This window comes from Pelobates fuscus, chromosome 1, assembly GCF_036172605.1.
Source record: "Pelobates fuscus isolate aPelFus1 chromosome 1, aPelFus1.pri, whole genome shotgun sequence".
NCBI classification, from domain to species: domain Eukaryota; kingdom Metazoa; phylum Chordata; class Amphibia; order Anura; family Pelobatidae; genus Pelobates; species Pelobates fuscus.
Genome location: NC_086317.1, coordinates 389825620 through 389844820, shown reverse-complemented (window position 1 = coordinate 389844820; position 19201 = coordinate 389825620).

Genomic DNA, 19201 nt, shown 5'->3' with positions numbered 1-19201 from the left:
CAACCATCCGCACAGGTAGTGGTGAACGGGGCATTGACAACAGCATTCGAAATCCGGAATGGCACCCGTCAGGGCTGCCCCCTATCCCCATTGCTTTTCGTCCTCGCACTAGAACCACTCCTACAGGCCATAAGGGCAAACCTAGACATCACAGGGGTGACGGTAGGGAAAACACAACACAAAATCGCGGCATACGCAGACGACATGTTACTTTACGTGTCGAACCCAGAGATCTCCCTCCCCAACATCTTAAAGTCACTACATGACTTCGGGACCATATCTAATCTGAAGATTAACAACTCAAAATCATTTATACTCAACATCAGCGTGCCAGAAAACAGGATGACACACATGCGACAAAACTACACTTTTCGGTGGGCAGCACACAAAATCCGCTATCTGGGCGTCTGGCTAACTAGACGGGCGGGGGACATGTACGGGGAGAACTTTACTCCGATGCACACACAGCTTCACGCAGACATGAGGGAATGGGCGTATCCACACATATCCTGGCTGGGCAGAATACAGGTGGTCAAGATGAACTTCTTGCCGCGCCTGCTGTATCTCTTCCAGACCATCCCCATAACAATTCCTCGCTCATTCTTCACCACACTGCGCTCCGCACTAGGCAGATACGTATGGGACGGGAAAAGACCCAGGATAAGTCACAACACACTGACACTCCCAAAAAACAGGGGCGGCTTAGCCCTTCCGGACTTCCACCTGTATTACAGGGCATGCCACCTCCTGCGAATAGTGGAATGGTCCAAGGAGGGGGTACACAAGCTCTGGAAGCAGGCAGAGGAGGGGGAGGCGGGGATGCCGACGGCAATAATACCATGGATACCACCAGGATCAGGGAACAAGACACAAACACTCTCACAATACATGAGAGCCACCATACAGGAGTGGCAGAGGGCGCAGGGTAAGCACAATCTGTCGACACACCCCTCACCCATGCTACCTCTGACATACAACCCTGAGTTCCCACCAGGTCAGGACCCGAAAGCTTTCAGGGCCATAATTCCAGACCCCATACCCAGGCTCAGACACATCTCTAGACCTGAAGGCATTAAAACCCTGAGGGATCTTCAAGGGGAAGCCCCTAACACATTTCTGACACAACTCAGATACAGACAGATACGTCATTACATCGCCACACTCCCCCAAGGTACACCACTCACGAGAGCCCCCACGGCATTCGAAAAGGAATGTTTAGAACCCCAACCACTGGCACACGGAGTCTCTTTTCTATATAACATGCTATTGACCCACACACCAACGGCCACACCGGGCTTCATGGGAAAATGGGAAGAGGCACTAGGGCACACACTTAACGAAGCTGAATGGGAAAAAATCTGCTACCTCACGCACCACTGCGCTAGCTATAGCAAGACTCAGGACACAGCATACAAAATCATGACGCAATGGTACCGCACACCATCGACATTGCACGCAATCTCCCCGACGCATTCTCCGCAATGCTGGAGATGCGGAGCGGAGAGGGGCACGCACTTGCACATTTGGTGGGAATGTAGTGGAATCATCCCGTTCTGGCGCGGGATCTACAAGATGCTACAACTTTTCTCAGATGACCCACCTCCCTTTAAGCCCGCAGAAATGCTCCTGCATCATACCAAGGTATCGCGATCCGCATACAAAAAATCGCTGTCCATACGAATACTGAACACGGCCAAATCTATCATCCCAAAATACTGGAAGCAAACCACAACCCCACAGCTGACCACATGGTTCGCCCACATGGAGGACCTCCGATCTCTAGAGGAATTCCAACACACAGCAGCAAACACACAACAGACATACTTTAACACGTGGACACATTGGATACTACAGACCTCCAAGCCCGACTTTACAGACCGCTTGAGACTGATGGACAGGAACGATTCACAAGAGACCACTGACATACCCAACCCCCCCATTACCCCCCGACCCTAACCCTCAATCCTCAACTTATCCTACATGCCCGACCAGGAAGGACCAGGTCCACGACCAAGAAACGCTGGACGGGTCTGACAAGAGAAACAGACCGAACTAGAAGTTAGCACAGGCCAAAGTTGACGCAGGCAAACCGGCACTAACTGACACCCCTGTGAAGCAAAGTGTGGCTGAACATGACATGAGCTGACAACAGAATGACTGAGAAGATTCAGTCAGATGCACCCCGATAAAGAAATAAAACACCAGGCCACAGGTAGCCGACAGGCACAAACCCCATATACACTCAGCCCACATCACACCTGTCGGGGCAATAAAACTAGGCAACCAGGCACGAACATCAGGCTCCGATAGACAACATCCATGCTCAAGCCTAAGCACAGGGTGAAGCCCTTGCAACACCCATAGACCGTAAGGACAGCTTATCGGGTCTCCTACTGACCAAGGAGAGTTAGTGCTGCCAACGTAAGCATATAGAGGCAGGGTGCCTACCACGCCACAAGACGCACGAGTCTTATCATATACCACTGCCCCAGAAACTTGCATATCTTGATATGTTGATTGTAATGTCATTTAGCCGAGACCGGTTTGTTTCTTCATACTGTACTTTTTAAGATCATTTGAGGCCTGCGAGCCAAGATCGACCGCATGAATAACGGGCCTGCGCGCCCACAAGAATATGAGTATGCTAGAGACCTGCGAGTCTCCATGTTGAGTCTATGTGTTTGAAATTACCTATTCCAAAAATAATAAAAAAATATATTTACAAAAAAAAATGTTGTATAGCTGCTCTGTACACTAATGTGTATTACCCTTTATTCCACATGCAATTAATCTAGAAAAAAAAAAAAAAAAGAAGTATGATATATAATTAATATATGCCTTAAGTGGAGCACTATAAATGTTGAGGAATTACTTCACAGAATCTTGATTGGATCATATACGTCGCATACAAATATGAAAAATAAAAATATATAATATAGTGCAGATTGTAGAACACTTGTGCAATTTAGGTGAGGTAGATAAATGATTCACTCACATTTTCAAGAGCCTATATTATTGGCTCTGTAAACTGGACTGTATGCTTTTTAGGGCAGCATCCCACCACTATTTCTTGTTGAAATTTCTCTCCGGGAAGATAAAAACAATAGAAACATCCAATGTGTAATATAGTTAATTCAAGGATATCTTAGATAAAATGTAAATAGGTATCATGCTCACTTCATATCTCAATTTTTTTTATTTGCCTCGTCCAAAAATAATAAAGGTGAAAAAAAGCCATGACTGCTGACTCCTTCGATCACCAAATCCTGTTACCCTTCTGTAACGGACCGTTTCAGCATAAAAGGGGAAAAATCCGTTTAGGCGATAATCCCCTTTGCTAGAGACAGGCACAGCTACTGCAGAACACCAAACTCCCGATCTGGATACGAAATAACACTCCGAACTGGAACAGCTGAACAAGAAAAGCATACAATCCGCTTACACTCCTGGCAGTCAGCTTACAATCCAATTCCCCCCAAGAACGAGACGACACTTCATTTTGAGGGTTAAACAGGAACCCTGGACTGGGACACCCAGTCTGGCTTTTATTACAAACAAGTACATACAGGACACTCCCAGGGGGAGGATGAATTTAACCAATCACATGGATGTACCTCCCACACATTTCCTCCCCTTAGATTAGCACTTAACATAATTATACCGTACACCCTTTTCCCCAATTCCTGGATGTACCCCAAATACATATGCTACACCTCCAAAACAGGTATTCCCTGATAGCCCTTATTCAGGGGGACAACATATCCAAGAATCAGGTCATTCGGATGAATGGTTCGGGAGATATGAGGTTCCAAAGATTTGACCGACCGCATGGGTAAAGTATCCGAAAACAGTTCCATGCATTTTGGCCCTGCGGTCGGTCACAAACAAGTGAATGAAACAGACGAATTACTGGTGTTATAGAGACTAAGGGGGATTCGCATGAATCCCCTAGTTCGTACGTTTCTTTCTACCGAACGAAATCCTGGAAGTCTGGAGGTCTCAGCGGTGTTTGCCTAGTCGAGTGTCCGATTTCAGTTCCAGACACTCGACGGCAAAACACCGCTGTTCGGTAGTTTAAGATGGCCGCCGCCACGTGTTTGTTTCCCGAATGGCGGCCACCCAGAGGACAAAGAATACATTACATGGATTGCCAATTACCTGTTTGCAACATTGTTGCAAACGGTAATTGGAGGCACACTTATTCCTGGGTGGTCTGGTTGTTCGGTAGTTTCACTCCATATAATGAATGGAGTGATTCTACCGAACAATCAGATGAATGCTGCATACATATCACCCAGGTTAAACTTAACACATGAATACATATACAATATACAGGCAGTACACTAGAATATGCTTCACAGTCTTAAAGGGACAGTAGTCCCAAAATGTCCATCGCTGATTTTAAAGGGCCAGTAGCAGCAATATAAATTATTACATGCCCAAATATAGTTTTTCCAGTACAATATGTCCAGGGGCCATAGTCGCAGGGCAGGAGGCTAGCAACCAGGCTTCTCCAGTTCACAGTGGCGAAGTTGGTTTCGCCACACCTTCCATTCCCAATAAGTAACGCAACACCATGTTAAGTGGGTAAGGGCAACGGCCACAGTTTTATTTAAAACCAGCGTAATTAAATACTGTCAGCTGCTGGTTTTACCCAGCAGACAGGTACACTTTAAAATTCTCCCAAAGCCTATTCAGCCTGTCCTTGGTCATCAACCAAATTAAGGCTGCGACTCCCCATTATTCATTTACTAAATTTGCTAGCGCAGGAAACCCGCAGCTGTGACAAAATTAAAACAAAGAACACACAACACAAACAACAATTCCAGAATTGGCATTGGCAGGGCCGGACTGGCCCACCGGGATACCGGGAAATTTCCTGGGTCTGCTGGCGGCCGCTGGGGCAGGTCTGCTGGCGGCCGCTGGGGGACTTGTACTGGCTCTGCTCCCCCAGCGTGCAGCTGAATGAGACCGGGGCCGGAACCGGGGGCGGGAGAGCAGAGCCAGCGCAGCTTCCCCAGCGGCCGCCAGTACAAGTCGCCCAGCGGCCGCCAGTACAAGTCCCCCAGCGGCCACCAGCAGACCTGCCCCAGCGGCCGCCAGCAGACCTGCCCCAGCGGCCGCCAGCACAAGTGCCCCTGCCCCAGCAGCCTCCTGCACTGCACGACCCCCTGGCAGGTAGGAGTAATGTGTGTCAGTGTGAGTTTGTGTGTGTCTGTCTGTGTCATGGTGTGTGTCTGTATGGTGTGTGTGTGTCTGTCTGTCTGTGTCATGGTGTGTGTGTCTTTCTGTGTTATGGTGTCTGTCTGTATGGTGTGTGTGTATGTCTGTCTGTGTCATGGTGTGTGTGTCTGTCTGTGTCATGGTGTGTGTCTGTATGGTGTGTGTGTGTGTCTGTCTTTCTGTGTCATGGTGTGTGTCTGTATGGTGTGTGTCTCTCTGTCTGTGTCATGGTGTGTCTGTCCATCATGGTGTGTATGTCTCTGTCATGAGGTGTGTGTCTGTCTGTGTCATGGTGTGTGTCTGTATGGTGTGTGTGTGTGTGTCTGTCTGTCTGTGTCATGGTGTGTGTGTCTGTCTGTGTCATGGTGTGTATCTGTATGGTGTGTGCCTGTCTGTCTGTGTCATGGTGTGTGTGTCTGTCTGTGTTATGGTGTCTGTCTGTATGGTGTGTGTGTGTGTGTGTGTGTGTCTGTCTGTCATGGTGTGTGTGTGATGTGTGTCTGTCTGTGTCATGGTGTCTGTCTGTATGGTGTGTGTGTGTGTGTGTGTGTGTGTGTGTGTCTGTATGGTGTGTGTGTGTGTGTCTGTCTGTCATGGTGTGTGTGTCTGTCTGTCATGGTGTGTGTCTGTATGTCTGTGTCATGGTGTGTCTGTCCGTCATGGTGTGTGTGTCTCTGTCATGGGGTGTGTGTCTGTCTGTGTCATGGTGTGTGTGTCATGGTATATGTGTGTGTGTGTGTGTGGGTCTGTCTGTGTCATGGTCTGTCTGTGTCATAGTCTGTCATGGTGTGTGTCTATCATTGGGTGTATATCTGTCATGGTATATGTGTGTTTCTGTGTCTGTCATGGTGTATATGTGTGTTTAAAAATAGTGTTTTTGCTCACCTTTTTTTTCCCACGCAGCGAGCTGGTCTCCCCTCGACTGGCCCTGCCTCTATGGCTGAGATCATCAAGCTTGATGATCTCAGCCAATCCAATGCTTTGCCATTGGATTGGCTGCAAAACGTTACACCAATCAGCCTCTCCTCATAGAGATGCATTGAATCAATGTATCTCTATGGGGAACATTCAGCACCTACAGAGTGTGGAGGCCCTGAATGTAGGTGTACTGACACAGGAAGCACCTCTAGTGACCGTCTGAGTGACTGTCACTAGCTGTGTCACTTTGAAGCAATGTAAACACTGCCTTTTCTTTGAAAAGTCAGTGTTTACGTTGAAAAGCCTGTAGGGACATGCATATATATATTACTCAATCATCTGTCATGGCAAGACATAGCCTTACATGTTACACGCGACAATATATGGCGCAGTGACTTATGGGGCTGGCATACATTTTTTATCCAGGGCTGCTTTGTATCCCCAGTCCGGCCCTGACCATTGGGGAGGGTAAAGACACCGCCAGGCTCCCTCAGCATTGTTCACCAGTAGTCTGGTAATTTTCCCAGAATTTCCCACTTTCAAATGTCAAACCAACTTTATCCATTTGGTTGCTATGCCAACTCCTCAGGGCAGCAGTCATGCTCCCCCCTCCAAAATTGCTCCACGGGTTGGCCTTTTTCTTGATTTTGCTCTTTCTGCTGTTGTTAAAGATAAGTTGTTATCTTTACATGGGATTACCATAAGGACACCAATTAAAGGAGCTATCTGCTAAACAGTGCCTTAAATACGGCAATCCCACTTAAGCGTACCAATTTAGGGAATTATGGCAATCCCCTGTAAGGATAGCAAATTAGAAATGTATCCGCTAAGATGCAGAAAGAGCAAAATTAAGAAATTCGTAAATTTACTCGTTCAGTTGTTTAGTAGATACATTTTTAATTTGCTATCCTTATCAAAACAAATAGGTCTGAGAAAATGTGTTTCAATTCAGATGAAATCTGATTCAGAACTAAGTTAATTGCACATCTAATTTCCAATTTCTAATATGTCATTATCGCCTACACTCAATGCAATGCTCCTGCGTCAATTAGGAAGGCCACCAGTGTAACACATTGCTTGAGGTGTTTCACTTCGTTAACTGGTACACACCATTTTGGTGGGAAGAGCTCAACTGAGTGAGTGGCTTCAAGACTGGAACAAGACTGCTTAGACTGGAACATCCAAATGCCACTCCAGAAACACATCAACTGAGCATGATTATGAGAGAAATAGCGAGGAGTTTAAACTGGGGTGGCTGTTGAAGTTTAAAGATGGCGGGCCACTGCCGATGTAACCCCACAAGATGTCAAGCCCTGTTCAAGACCAGCTGCATCTTCAGTCATCAATAAAGGTGAGAATAGAAACTGCAGAAACAGAAAAAGGGTTATTTTCTGAATCATTTTATGAAAAGGAATGTCATTACTGCTTCTCAAATCTGTGAGTGACAGTGCTGTTCAGAGATGTGGATCACGTAAATTGTATTCTTGTTTTTCTGTTTTACATAAAAGCAAACAAAGAAAATGATTGATTTCCATTGTAAAACCCAAGTATATAATTTAGCCTGTTTCAGCCACCTACTTAAAAGTTCGTTCTGACATAAGCTGCACGTAGTGTTTCTGTTCTAAACTGAAATTGTATTTTTTTTCACTTTACAGTATTTTTCCTTTTAATCAGTTATTTTGTTTTATGATGTGCCCAATGGTATATCTGTACATTAGTCACCAGAGCAGGCTCAAAATATCAGCCACAGTAGGCATTCCATTAAATTCAGAGCTGACCTATTCATTCATGAGTGACTTGCAGGCTTATGCACTAAAGTGATAATTCAAAGTGAATAAACTGTAAATTTTACATTTAAGGCCATAGTAGATGAACTGAAAGCATAGCTGACTTAGATATTTTTTCCAGTTTAACTATATTGACTTAAATTTTAAAAATCCCTTTCGAATAAATGGAGAATTCAAAGTGAATTTCAAATTTAAGGCCACATCAGAAAGATTCCAGTTTGGCTATTTTCATCTTAAATACTTGGATTTGACTTTGAATTCTCACGTTGGTGAATGACCCTGAATATTTTATATGTCCCCATGTGTCCTTTCACTAAGTCTTCAAGGGCAATGCTTTTCTAAATCATGTTCTGCCCATTGCTTTTGTTAACCATAATGTACATTTATTTGTGAATACCAAGTCACTAGAATAGGAGCAAAAAACATTTTGCACTCATGACTGAAAAGAGACAGTTTGCATTTGGGAGTTGGGAGTTTCATTGTGTACCTAATGTGGCAGACATTTTAATCCTACCAATGTCCAGACACACTGTCGCAGGGGTAGGCAACCTGTGGCACTCCAGATGTTGTGGATTACATCTCCCATAATGCTCCTACAACCATAATGCTGACAAAGCATCAAGGGAGTTGTGGTCTACAACATCTGGAGTGCTGAAGGTTGCCTACCCTTGCACTCTACGGTATGTAATCCACAAATGCCTCAGTGCTGATTAAGTTGTTGCCCTATTATACAGCATACAGGAGGACATTGGCGTTGCTAGGTAGAGGGCTGTGGAGGCTGAAGCCTCGGATTTGACATGTAATTACTGTTTTTAATGTTTCTTGTAGTTTTCTCTATATTCCAACCACTCTAAGGACCGGCTTAGGAATTTTCTATCTGTCTCTGTTTCTACTGGTGAGTTTTCACTCTGCGTGTTTGGTTAATCATTACAAATATATCATGGTGGTTGGAAAGTTTGAACATGGAAGTGCACTGGACTGTAGCATTAGAATTTGACTGTGGCAAACACAGCCACTGTATATTGTCCTTATTGTATGTATCATGTTTATTGCGTATGTATGCCTTTAAGAACCAAGGGTCTGTAATGTGGTTCAAGCAAGCAAGGGCATTCATATGCTAGTATTCGTATGCTGGCGGCAATAAAAGCCGCCAGCCTCCCTGCAAATCGTTTCACGAACAGTGAATTTCATCACTGTTCGTGAGACAACCAAACTACCGAAGGGAGACCACACACAGGAGGTCGTGTGGCCCTCATTAAGGATTGCAACAATGTTGCAATCGGTATTTAAGAGGATTCAGGGTGGCCGCCGTTCGACTACCGACCACGCGGCGGTCGGCCATTTTGGATCCTTTGTTCGTCCAGAGGTATTTGGTCGTCGAGCGCCTGGAACTAAAATCGGCTACTCGGTGGCACGAATACCGCTGGACTTCCATACCGTTCAGGAGCCCGGTCTTTCGGTAATGTGGTTCCCTAGGTTCAATCGGTAGTTTGAAGGGAACTTAAGTGTAAAGTGTATTTGGTACGGCGTTCGGTTATTTCAGCTGGGATCTGAGCGGTACTCTCACGAAAGGTGTGCTCAGACCCCAGCTATCTACCGATCGTCCATTCGTTTAAATGTACCGAATAATGTAAGAGTTATGATTTTTAATGTAAATTGTCGGTTTTGCTGCACGAGGGGATAATCCACTTAACTGTATATTCTAGTGGGAGTATCCCTCTCGTGCAGCAGTGCCTGATGGGAGAAATGCCCAGGTTATTCAGTTCCCCATGTAGTCCCCTACTGTACAACCCCTGGAATGTCTGTAGGGAAACCCCTTGCATGGGGAATCCCATAAATACTGGAAGCCTGTGAATAAAGCTCAGTTGACTCCCAGCCTATGTGTCGTCTAGTTCTTGGGAGGGAAGGATTGTATAACGCTACCTGGATTGTTGCATGCTGTACCTGCCTATTTGGAGTATTACCTGTTTTCCTGTCTACCAGTGGAGACCCTGTGGATTAAACTACTTCTCCGCTACATTGACTCTACCAATAGAATTAGAATACTGACTTTGTGTGCTTCGCTCTCGTAACTCCACGTACCCAACACCTGGCACAATGAGACAACATGTCCTGCTTGACATCATAGCAAGCAAGATACTATGCAGGCCTATGTTTTAGGGTATCCAGGATTTCATGGCCCAAGGCAAAGTCAATAGGTGACATTATAAATTATATTAGAGCAGATATTTTTCAAATATGCCTCAAGATGTTGATTAGTTGCTCATCCTCTCAACAGCATCTCCAGTCAGCAATAAAAGGGGAAGAAACTGCAGAACAAATGGACCTAACACCTAACATGTTCTTTTATGAATGTACGCTTAATCAACAGTTCTTAGCATGTAAATAGTGATGTACCGAACTGTCCGCCGGCGAACAGTTCCCGGCGAACTTAGCGTGTTCGCGTTCGCTGCCGCGGGCGAACACATGGGCAGTTCGATCCGCCCCCTATTCGTCATCATTGGGCAAACTTTGACCCTGTGCCTCTCGGTCAGCAGACACATTCCAGCCAATCAGCAGCACTCCCTCCCTTCCACACCCTCCAACCTCCCTCCCAGCATCCATTTTCGATTCATTCTGAAGCTGCATTCTTAGTGAGAGGAGGGAAAGTTTAGCTGCTGCTGATTAGATAGGGAAATTGATAGCTAGGCTAGGGTATTCAGTGTCCACTACAATCCTGAAGGACTCATCTGATCTCTGCTGTAAGGACAGCACCCCAAAAAGCCCTTTTTAGGGCTATAACATCAGGCTGCTTTTTTTTTTTTTTTCCTGTGTAATGTAATTGCAGGTGCCTGCCTGCCAGCTTCTGTGTGAGGTTCACATTGGATACTGTGCCTACTTGCCCAGTGCCACCACTCATATCTGTTTTAACAATTGGTTAAGCTTTAGATTTAAAATAAATAATTTGTTTTCACTGTAATAGAAGAGCAGTTGCCTGCCTGCCAGCTTCTGTGTCAGGTTGGATGCCTTGCCCATTTGCACAGTCAGTGCCACCACTTATATCTGTTTTAACAATTGGTTAAGCTTTAGATTTTAAATAAATAATTTGTTTTCACTGTAATAGAAGAGCAGTTGCCTGCCTGCCAGCTTCTGTGTCAGGTTGGATGCCTTGCCCATTTGCACAGTCAGTGCCACGACTCATATCTGTTTTAACAATAGCTTAAGCTTTAGATTTTAAAGAAATCATTTTTTTTCACTGTAATAGAAGAGCAGTTGCCTGCCTGCCAGCTTCTGTGTCAGGTTGGATGCTTTGCCCATTTGCACAGTCAGTGGCACCACTCATATCTGTTTTAACAATAGCTTAAGCTTTAGATTTTAAAGAAATAATTTTTTTTCACTGTAATAGAAGAGCAGTTGCCTGCCTGCCAGCTTCTGTGTCAGGTTGGATGCCTTGCCCATTTGCACAGTCAGTGCCACCACTCATATAACAATAGCTTAAGCTTTAGATTTTAAAGAAATCATTTTTTTTCACTGTAATAGAAGATCAGTTAGTTGTCTGCAAGCGTCTGGGTGTCAGGCCTACTTCAGCGTGTGCTCTGCAGACCTGTGCCAGCGTGCTTTGACTGTTGCCAATCATATCTGGTGTCTCTTTAGCGTGCTTTTACAAAGAAAAAAGGTTTCCAGTGTAAGCTAATAGCAGCCAGTCAGTGTCCTTCAAGCGGCTCTGTCAGGCCTTCCTTCAGCATGTGCCCTGCACAACCCTGCCAGCGTACTTTGACAATTGCCACTCATATCTGGTGTCTCTATAGCGTGCTTTTTCAAAGAAAAAAGGTTTCCAGTGTAAGCTAATAGCAGCCAGTCAGTGTCCTTCAAGCGGCTCTGTCAGGCCTTCCTTCAGCGTGTGCCCTGCACAACCCTGCCAGCGTACTTTGACAGTTGCCACTCATATCTGGTGTCTCTATAGCGTGCTTTTACAACCAAAATTTTGTTTCCACTGTAATAGAAGAGCAGTTGCCTGCCTGCCAGCTTCTGTGTGAGGTTCACAGTGGATACTGTGCCCTCTTGCCCAGTGCCACCACTCATATCTGTTTTTACAATAGCTTAAGCTTTAGATTTAAAAGAAATAATTTTTTTTCACTGTAATAGAAGAGCAGTTAGTTGTCTGCAAGCGTCTGGGTGTCAGGCCTACTTCAGCGTGTGCTCTGTAGACCTGTTCCAGCGTGCTTTGACAGTTGCCAATCATATTTGGTGTCTCTTTAGCGTGCTTTTACAAAGAAAAAAGGTTTCTAGTGTAAGCTAATAGCAGCCAGTCAGTGTCCTTCAAGCGGCTCTGTCAGTCCTTCCTTCAGCGTGTGCTCTCCAGAACTGTTCCAGTGCACATTGCCAATCATATCTGGTGTCTCTATAGCGTGCTTTTAAAACCAAATTTTTTTTTTCACTGTTATAGATTGAATAGCAGTTACTTGTCTTCAAGCGGGCGTGTCAGGCCTACAGTGTGTGCTCTGCAGAACTGTTCCAGTGCACATTGCCAATCATATCTGGTGTCTCTATAGCGTGCTTTTAAAACCAAAATTTGTTTTTCACTGTTATAGATTGAATAGCAGTTACTTGTCTTCAAGCGGGTGTCTCAGGCCTACAGTGTGTGCTCTGCAGAACTGTTCCAGTGCACATTGCCAATCATATCTGGTGTCTCTATAGCGTGCTTTTAAAACCAAAATTTTTTTTTCACTGTTATAGATTGAATAGCAGTAACTTGTCTTCAAGCGGGTGTCTCAGGCCTACAGTGTGTGCTCTGCAGAAAGTAGGCCCCCCCCATTGTGATTTATGGCCCCCACCCACCGCGCAGGGGTGGGGGCCGAGGGGGGAGGACAGTAGGTCCCCCCATTGTGATTTATGGCCCCCACCCACCGCGCAGTGGTTGGGGAGGACAGTAGCTCCCCCCAGTGTGTATCATGGGCTTTGAGGACAGGTGTCAATCCATACCTGCCAAGTGACCCTATGTAGGGGGAACAGTCCCTATTCTGCTCTGTGTCAGTGTGTATCATGGTCTCTGTGGACGGGGAACAGTCTCTATTCTGCTCTGTGTCAGTGTGTATCATGGTCTCTGTGGACGGTGAACAGTCTCTATTCTGCTCTGTGTCAGTGTGTATCATGGACTCTGTGGACAGGGAACAGTCTCTATTCTGCTCTGTGTCAGTGTGTATCAGGGGCTTTGAGGACAGGTGTCAATCCATACCTGCCAAGTGACCCTATGTAGGGAGAACAGTCCCTATTCTGCTCTGTGTCAGTGTGTATCATGGTCTCTGTGGACGGGGAACAGTCTCTATTCTGCTCTGTGTCAGTGTGTATCATGGTCTCTGTGGACGGTGAACAGTCTCTATTCTGCTCTGTGTCAGTGTGTATCATGGTCTCTGTGGACGGGGAACAGTCTCTATTCTGCTCTGTGTCAGTGTGTATCATGGTCTCTGAGGACAGGTGTCAATCCATATCTGCCAAGTGACCCTATGTAGGGGGAACAGTCTCTATTCTGCTCTGTGTCAGTGTGTATCGGGTTTTGAGGACAGGTGTCAATCCATATCTGCCAAGTGACCCTATGTAGGGGGAACAGTCTCTATTCCGCTCTGTGTCAGTGTGTATCACGGATTTGACTATCTTTATTCAGATTCAAAAATTACAATTCCAGGAAAAATTTAACAAACATTTACAAGAACATGTTATGCACATCATAGAAACAACGTGAACCTCTTTAAAGCCACAAACTTAAGACAAAAAGTATGTACACACAATGTGTAAGGGTTTGAAAGAATATTCTGAATCCTTACATGTTTACTTTATCGTTTGTTTGATTTTTGTGAACCATATATAAACTACAAGCAGCGTGAAAACTATAAAAACTCAAGTGGCCATGCTGATCAAATTAAATAGTATGCTTCACACAGCGTATAAGGGTGATGTCACAGCACAACGGGAATGTAACAGGGGAAGAGGTGAAAGTCATCCTCCCCCTCCCACGACCCCGCCATATCTGCCAAGTGACCCTATGTAGGGGTAACAGTCTCTATTCTGCTCTGTGTCAGTGTGTATCATGGTCTCTGAGGACGGGGAACAGTCTCTATTCTGCTCTATGTCAGTGTGTATCAGGGGCCTTGAGGACAGGTGTCAATGTTAGGTGATTTCTGCCCTTTATGGATTAAAAGCAGACTCTGCATCAACTGTGTAATTTTCCATGGGAGTTTTGCCATGGATCCCCCTCCGGCATGCCACAGTCCAGGTGTTAGTCCCCTTGAAACAACTTTTCCATCACTTTTGTGGCCAGAAAGAGTCCCTGTTGGTTTTAAAATTCGCCTGCCCATTGAAGTCAATGGCGGTTCGCGCGGTTCGCCGGTTCGCGAACATTTGAGGAAGTTCGTGTCCGCCGTTCGCGAACCGAAAATTTCGGGTTCGCGACAACACTACATGTAAATAGATTTCTGATTGCAACAAAAACTTGGGGAATGCCCTTTCTGCCACTAATGACTTAATTGCCCCTATAGATCCCTTTGTTTAATAGTCCCTCTTACTTTATTCTTCCTGGAAGGTTTTAAAGATTTACTAGAGCCAAGTGCTGTAAAAAAAAAAAAGAAGCCGCTAGCTAGCCTCCTGCCCAAAGACTATGGGCCGTATTCAAATACCCTGTTTGGGAGTTAAATTTCCCCAGCCACTATTAACAGCTTTCCCTGGGTGCCCCTAGTTTGGCACTTTCCCTTGATTCGAATGGAATCGAACACTAGCTCCCTGGCGGCCATTCGCATGAAGAGACCCATAAATTGTCCTCAGTGGTACTTAGCTGCGATCGTCATGGAACTAGAATCGGCATGAGGACTTCGTGGGTTGCCGGTCACCTCAGCGGGACTAAGTCGCAAATCTTATGAAACAGTTTTCGGCATGAGGTGACCGTGCGGCTCCCGGACAACTTGGTCCGGGATTTTGAAAGACTTTGCAACCCGCCAGGAGAGCGTTTTTTGGTAATAAGGTGCCTGAGACTAATGGGAACAAATGCTACCAGAGACCCAGACGGAGCACCCCATATTGCGGCCCCAGGAGCTCCCGAAATTGACCGGCCAAAGCACCAAATGCCCTGGAATTGTTTTAGGCAGAGGACCATGTGTGCGGCTGCCCTTCCCTGCATGGATCTGAGCGCTATTTGGAGAACTTGGGCGCTCAGATCAGGGCTATTTAAATATGTATAATTTGTGGGGTTATTTTATGTTTTTATTATGTTTTGTGATATGTTTATGTTTGTTTGCTTCTCTGTCCCTGGGAGATAATTAGCTTATATACATGTAGTACCAGGATGCAACCTTTGGGTCTCCCTCATACTAATACTTGGTGGAGGGGGACAAATATAAAAAAACAAATGTAATTAAACTTTAAAAATTATTTTATACTCACCGTTCAATGTCCAGATTTCTTCCCTCTTTTTTCTTTGATCATTGAAATATGCAAAAAACAAATGCCATCATATCAAGACGCAATTAAATGAGAGTATAAGGTTGTAAAAACCCCAATCGAAAAATAAAAAAGCACAGTGGAAAAAAAAAAATCCAGTCTTCACACTCCAGCTGAAAGGCACAACACAGATTGGATATTACATAGGTGTTTCCTTCCTCAACTATTCATGGGAGACCTGCACGATAATATGTATACAAAGTGTTGTTGTTTGCAGCTATAACTTAGGGCAAGGTATAAGCTATAAGCAAATAAACAAGGTTTATTTCGAAACCAAAGATTGATCTATACTTTTTTCTTTTCTTGTCACACTAGGTAAATAGTTTGAACATACCTACTGTGTCCATGAGTTATACTAATTATTGATATACTTTTCCCCCTCCCTTCCTTTTTAACAACATAACAATAAAAGTGAAGTTTTAGACATATTAATATCATTTTCTTGTTTGGGCAGGGTTTTCTCTTTAAAAATATATTTAGTTTATGTCCCCCCTCCCTTTTTACCTTTGCCTGGGAGGGTGGACCTTGTTGCCAGCCCTGGTGGTCCAATCTGAAATACCTGGTGGTCCAGTAGGAAATCCCTGGTGGTGCAGTTCCTGGGGTGGAGTTCACTCTCGTGAGATTGGAGCATTGCCATAGTAACCGAGGCAATTCTCCGACCTCGCGAGAGGAACCGGCGGAGCTGCAGGATAGAGCTCCCCCGGGTCCTCTCTCCCTCCCTCCCTACCAAGCCACATCTCAGTGCCTGTGGACTATTGGGGAGATAGCAGGTAGCGCGGGCTCTGCATGGGCCAGCAGGAGAGATACACTGATCTACCATGTTGGCCTCGGACCATGGCCATCGCAGCCCACCGGGCATTTGCCCGGTATGCCCAATGGCCAGTCCGGGGCTGTCTCCCACCACTTTAATACACTGCCCCCTCTATCACCACTCTAATACACTGCCCACTTCCTCCCCCAATTTAACACATAGCCCCACCTCCCGCCCCGGATTAATACACTGCCCTCCCCTAATTTAACACACTGCCCCCTCCCACCAATCTAATACACTGTCCCCCTCCTCCAATTTAATGCACTGCCCCCTCCTTCCCCTAAATTAATACACTGGCCCCTCCCTGCCCCTCGCCCTCAAATCAATACACTGCTCCTCTACAGTTCCTCTTCCCTCCCTCCTCCCTCAAATTAATGCAGTGCTCACTCCCTCCCCCAATTTAATACACTGGCCCCACCCTTCCCAAATTAAAATACTGCCCTCCCTTCCCAATTTAACACACTACACAGGAAGGTCTCCCAAGCCTCTCTTCTTCTACCTTAAGATGAGCCGCCCGTCCTCCAGTTCCAGCTCTGCTCTTCTCTGCTCAAGCAGGCCAGACGCTCCCCTGGCACTGTGAGCAGGAGGGCAGGGGGAGTGACTGGCCTGCTCTGCAGACAAACAGAAACTCTGCGCTATTGTGGCCGTGGGAGGGAAGACAAGAATCAGACAGGAAAGAAATTTCCTGTCTTCCAGCTGTTCGCAACCACAGCACAAAGGGGCCCCAGGGCACGCGGGCCTCAAATATATTTACTGTGAGCCGAAGGTTTGACATGCTTGACTTAGAGGCTTGCGCCAGTTTTTCTCCCAGCATTATTCAAATCCAACACTACACCAGGAAAATGGCTGAGTTAAGTTACCTTCAGAAACCAGCATGTAAGCTGTGATGGTGAATATCTTTCAAACTAACTTTTAAGCATAACTTTTTCAGCAGCAGTAAAAAGACGCATAGATATGTTTGTGTTATAGACCATTTGTTTTCAACATTGTCTGGACACATTTTGTTTAGTGTAGGCTAATTGTTCTAGTTTTATCTCACTCCGTTCAATATGAAATCAGATGAGCAAATCAGGAAACAGTAAAACCTGCTCAGCACCTTTTAATCCACTATTTGGTTTTGACAAAATGTGAGATAAAAGGCATGCAAGTCTTTAAATGATTTTAGGCCTTAAAATTTAACCTCGAGTTCAAGAGTTACTGGATAAACAACATCATAAAAACAATCCATATTGTGTTTCCAAAGAAAGGAAAGGAGCAAAAATAAAAAGGTATTTTCTTGATGAAGAATATTGTTTTCTGGATCACATATGACTAATTCTTGCCATAACTGATTGCATGCCCTGCAGGATCAAAATTCCCTTTAATACTTCTCCTTTTGGTGACTAACCTTTCTATTGTATTTCTGATAATTTCATTCTGTTGCTAAAAAAAGCTCATATGAAGTACACCAAATATTTGCAATCATAATTAAACTAAAAGCTGACAACACAAAAGCATTGAAATGCAACATAAACGTTGTGTTGGTAGACAACCCGAAACAGCGCATGAATAAGATCTCAAGCCAAAGTTAGAAATACCTTTATATTTTGCTTGGGTTTTTTTTGTGATGAACATTTAAAGTGTTTAATTAAAAGACTTACCATTTATGTTAAGTAGATAAATAACATATATATTTTTCAAACATAACTTATTATTGACATGTATGCAATTGTAATATGGTTCTAACCTAATAAAAGATAAAAAGAACATGATATCCTGTAAACTACAATTGCCAAATATAGTAAATAATACATTAATGCTGCACCATGATTTTACTTAAAGTGGTATAATAAGAAAATATGTATGGGTCTCAATATTTCAGACACTAAGTAGCAAGATAATAACTAACCAAATCAAATCATAAAACTGTTGTTACAAACCCTTAGGATGGCCATATAAAGAAGGAAGTAATAAAAAGTAACATTCTCTAAACATTCTAGGACTTCAGCCATAACCAAGTTTATTTGTAATGTGTTAACATATCAATAACAATACACTATATGCTCCATATTGTTACTCCAAAACATCATACCCGTTGTGGGGTTTTGGGGTTTCCCATTTATGAGTGATTCCTATACAAATGGATTAAACCCAAGTGAATCTTATAACCAAGAACATTGTCTGCAGCGGATCCCAGTAGCCTTGTATCTGCACACATTGCCAGCATCTCTGATGTAGTCTTTTTACATAAATAAATATAGCATTCCAAATAGCACTCAGTTCAAGGTAAGAACAATATATATCATGTAAGGGCTTTTAAATTTATGACTGTGCATCTGCCTACCTACAGTGTATTAAATGCCTTGTCAATGCCTGATTTTATTCTGTCCCAGTTGTAAGAAAGGTTGGGAGAATCCAATCTACTAGGATATTTGCTTGATCAAATATGCATCTAAGTAATATATGAATCTCCAAGCAATTGTAAAATTAGAATATAATAAGGCTTCAAAATTTCGAGATAAGTTGATCCTAGTTGCCTGTGATTTAGGGTAACTAAACTTTGATTTGAATGATTTTTTTGAAAAGTACTTTATCAAGTCTGCCAGGACCTGTCTCAGATTGGGGAGAGATGTAATTGGAGATAAAAGTGTAAATGTGTTTTCTGCAAAACACTCATTTCCTGGAGTTTAAAATATGAAATCTCTAAACCTTTGTATAACCTCTCGGGATAATATATGTTAGAGAAAACAAATGACTGCTATGTACAATAGGGTATGATAAATTGTGTATATTAGAACTCTTGTCAGTGGTGTTCTAAATAATTACATCAATACCTTGATAAATGAGTGGTAAATGCCAAGGTACTTTCAAATGTAGGCGATTAAAGGCCTTTTAAATGTTTTACAAATGTATTTTACATGTACTGTCAAAAAATAACCAATTCTGAACTTTCTGACTGTCCTACTGTGTAATATCATATCAGCATTTCCCACCACCTTTTTGTTTTACAAAAATA